The sequence below is a fragment of the Peromyscus maniculatus genome, chromosome 11 (assembly GCF_049852395.1).
Source record: "Peromyscus maniculatus bairdii isolate BWxNUB_F1_BW_parent chromosome 11, HU_Pman_BW_mat_3.1, whole genome shotgun sequence".
NCBI classification, from domain to species: domain Eukaryota; kingdom Metazoa; phylum Chordata; class Mammalia; order Rodentia; family Cricetidae; genus Peromyscus; species Peromyscus maniculatus.
In genome coordinates this window covers 30,888,796-30,893,098 of record NC_134862.1, presented here as the reverse complement: position 1 = coordinate 30,893,098, position 4,303 = coordinate 30,888,796, and the positions used below count along the sequence as shown (strand labels likewise).

Here is a 4,303-nt window from a genome sequence, read left to right as displayed (position 1 = left end):
TAAACCTAATGCAAACTATATACAATAAGAATGGTTATCAAGTATTGTCCAGGAAAAACAAAAAGGTAATAAATAAACAAAAATGAAACTATAACCAACAAGAAAAACATCAAACCAGAAACACATGCTAAATGTCCAGAAATGTCCAGATCATAGGTAAATGGCAAATCACCAAGATTACTCCAATAGCTGTCCTAACCTGAAGATTCTAACTTCAGGATCTAAAATATTCGTAGCTAAGATATGAAAGGATTATAACTGTATCTAGTCTTCAACCCTATCAAAGACCTGAGAAGGAAAATATTATTACCTGAGAAAACAAGAAGTACAAGCAAGCAATTTCTGAAAAATTGGGAGAATAGACAGAGACAGCTGGCAGCCTGGACAGTCACTTAAAGTTTCTCAGCACCACCAATGGGGCATCCATTTTGGTTATAGGCCTAGAATATCTGGCAGACCATTTTGTTTTTTGTTTTGTTTTTCGAGACAGGATTTCTCTGTGTAGTTTTGGTGCCTGTCCTGGATCTCACTGTGTAGACCAGTCTGGCCTCAAACTCACAGAGATCTACCTGGCTTTGCCTCCTGAGCGCTAGGATTAAAGGCATGTGCCACCACCGCCCTGCTCTGTCAGACCATTTTCAGAAGCAGGAATTTTGAAAGACCACAGTACCCTGTCTTGGGAAGGTTCAGTAGTTGCTTTTCCTTGTGTCCTGCTCATCCAGAAAGGACAGTGCACGTACTCTCAGCAGTTGAGTCAAGAGCAGCTCTTTGCCAAGCAGGCCATTTTGTGCCAATAAGAAGACAAACTTCCAAATGAGTGTCTTAGAAACCCAACTTTCTCATAGGAGTAGATCCATGCCACGAGGAGCAGTCGTGTCTCATGTCAACAGACTTCTAAGTTACCAAAACATTTAAATGCCATATTCTCTAGGTCTATGAAGTCTTTGAAGATTCTCTATCCATCTGACGTAAGTTTCTGTAAATCTGGAGAATTTAACAAACATAACGATAGAGATGACACTCATGGGTGACTATTAATCTTTAACTCCAATCTACCTAAATAATGTGACTAAGAACTCACATTAACAGTGTAGACAATCTGTAAATTGATGTGCAGTAGAAGGATAATGACCTCAAACTTGTGACAATACACAAAATGTCTTAAACTGAGGTAGAAATGTATAGTGCAGTATGATAACAATATTCTTAATATGTATCAATATACAAAACACACTAAACAGAGTTAGGACATACATAGAGTATGGTGAATATAATTTTACATTTGTATCAATATACAAAATATTTCAAATAGGAATGAGAATATGTGTACAATATGACAATTATAGTTTTGAATTTGTATCAATATACACATTATCTTAAATAGGAGTAGAAAAATAGTTTACATTTGTATCAACATACAAGAATCCATATCAGTGCTAAATTAGTTTACCAGTAGATATAATAATCTATCTTAATATCCTATACCTATCCATTCCCTTCTTTTCTTTTCCAAAAAAAGAATCCTGAGTCTAAGTTTTATTGTTCCTCCCCCAACCCAATAAAAACTTATCCATAACCCTGAGAAAAATGAAAACCTTTGGGAGAGGAGGTGTCATTTTCTTAAAATTGCTTCCTGCAGCTTAGGGGGCGACGGTATCTCTGTGGGATTCTGTAAGAAAGCCAAATGGTTAAGTCTCAATAGGACTAGTTGTAATGTTTGAGGCTAGTTTCTCATAGTAATGGCTAAAGTTACCTGAGGTTGTGGCTAGAAGTGTAATGTGATGGACCATCTCATCTTGGAACTGTCCTGAAGAGTTTGCAGTCCAAAGCTGATCATTGAGTCCGTGTTCTTAGGTCCAATGGCATCATTGTGGACTGGGTAGAGTTGTTGTTGTAGGGGCCCATCTTCCTTCTGGAGACCTCAGAGATTGCCATTGGGAAGACTTATTTTTCCATCCTGCCTGTCTGCTCTGAGGGCAGTAGGCAGTTTCCTTCTCTTGACCTCTCTCACACTGAAGTGTGCACCCCCACCTCGTGGAAGACTCGATGGACATGGGCATGAGCCTTCTTAGGCCTCAGAACTACCTTTTTGGTTATAAACTAAAAGCTGACAAAGATTATGACTTTAAGGTGGATAATGATGAGAATGAGCACCAGTTATCACTAAGAACGGTTAGTTTAGGGGCAGGAGCTAAAGATGAATTACACATCGTCGAGGCAGAAGCAATGAACTATGAAGGCAGTCCAATTAAAGTAACACTGGCAACTTTGAAAATGTCTGTACAACCAACATTTTCTCTTGGGGGCTTTGAAATTACACCACCTGTGGTCTTAAGGTTGAAGTGTGGTTCAGGGCCTGTGCACATCAGTGGACAGCACCTAGTAGCTGTTGAGGAAGACGCAGAGTCAGAAAATGAAGATGAGGAGGATGTAAAACTTTTAAGTATGTCTAGAAAGTGATCTGCTCCTGGAGGTGGTAACAAGGTTCCGCAGAAAAAAGTAAAACTTGACAAGAATGATGATGATGAAGATGATGATGACGATGATTTTGATGATGAGGAAGCTGAAGAAAAAGTTCCAGTGAAGAAATCTATATGAGATACCTCAGCCAAAAATGCACAAAAATCAAACCAAAATGAAAAAGACTTAAGACCACCAACACCAAGATCAAAGGGTCAAGAGTCCTTCAAAAAACAAGAAAAAACCCTCCTAAAATACCAAAAGGACCGAGTTCTGTAGAAGACATTAAGGCAAAAATGCAAGCAAGTATAGAAAAAGGTGGTTCTCTTCCCAAAGTGGAAGCCAAGTTCATTAATTATGTGAAGAATTGCTTCTGGGTGGCTGACCAGGAGTCTAGTCAAGATCTCTGACAGTGGAGGTTGTCTCTTTAAGAAAATGGTTTAAACAGTTTGAAATATTCCGTCTTACTTAATTTCTGTAACAGTTGATATATCTGGCTGTCCTTTTTATAATGCAAAGTGAGAACTTTCCCGACTGTGTTTGATAAATATTGTCCTGGTTCCATTGCCAAGAGTGTGTTGTCTAAAATGCTTGTTTAGTTTTCAAGGATGGAACTCCACGCTTTACTTGGTTTTTAAGTATGCATGGAATGTTATGATAGGACTTAGCAATAGTGGTGGTCAGATGTGGAAATGGCAGAGGGACAAATATACATGTGAAATAAACTCAGTATTTTCATAAAATAAAAAAAAAAAAAGAGCAGAGAGGTAGCTCGGTGGCTAAGACTGACTGATGTTTCAGAGGAAACAGGTTCAATTCCCAGGTCGTCCGGAGTCCGATCACACCAGGATAAAAAATAAAAATAAATAAATAAATAAAGCCGGGCAGTGGTGGCGCACACCTTTAATCCCAGCACTCGGGAGGCAGAGCCAGGAGGATCTCTGTGAGTTCAAGGCCAGCCTGGGCTACAGAGTGAGTTCCGGGAAAGGCGTAAAGCTACACAGAGAAACCCTGTCTCAACCCCCGTCCCAAATTAAAACAAACAAACAAACAAATAAATAAATAAATAAATAAATAAATAAATAAATAAATAAATGGAAGAAGCTACCACATGGTCGTTCTCCCTTTCCTTTTGAGAGGTCACATACAACGACAAGAAGCACTGCCTCCTTTGAGCCGTATAGCCCAAGGTCATGGGCAGAGCAAATACCACTACATTTGTCTTCCTCATAAGAACAGATACGAACATACCAGGAAGTAGTCCATGACTTCCTAGATTTATTCACATTTAGCTGAAATTAGGTATTTGTAATCACTATTCTGAACTGCCTCCCCATCCCAGTAGAACTGTTGGGTCAATTTTATTTCATCAGCAATTGTACAGCCCTCCAGGAAAAACAAAACACTGCCACTCACCAGAGTCCTAAGCTGCTTGTCTGAGTGACAGTGGCATTTGAGTCTCCCTTCATCCCTCTAGTCTTTATTCTCTAGAAGATCTTAGAACGTGTCCAGTGAGCAGCAGGACAGGAGATGTCCTGTCTCCTCAGCTGAGTGCCAGATTGTGTAAACAGCTCCTTGAATCTTGGTGATGTCAGCCTGCTGAGTACACAGCAGCTCGTGAAAGATGATTTTCCCCCATGTGTGATTTTTCTCAATGGGATCACTGGCTTGGGTTACAGAATAGTAGAAATAAATCCTGTTTGAAAAATATATGGCATCCTATTTCCACTTAGCCTTAGCACCATTGAAAGTCAGCATAAGCTGCAGGCTAGCATAAGGTAAGGGCTATTGGCTTTTAGATCTTGCAAGGTAGCAGAAGGCTGTGAGGAATGGAAGATGAGTG

General features: G+C 39.6%; 1 pseudogene; it reads left to right on the top strand.

Moving 5' to 3' along the window:
• Positions 1-2,128: 2,128 nt before the first annotated feature.
• Positions 2,129-2,891, top strand: LOC102908242 (nucleophosmin pseudogene; annotated as a pseudogene).
• The last annotated feature ends 1,412 nt before the right edge of the window (positions 2,892-4,303 follow it).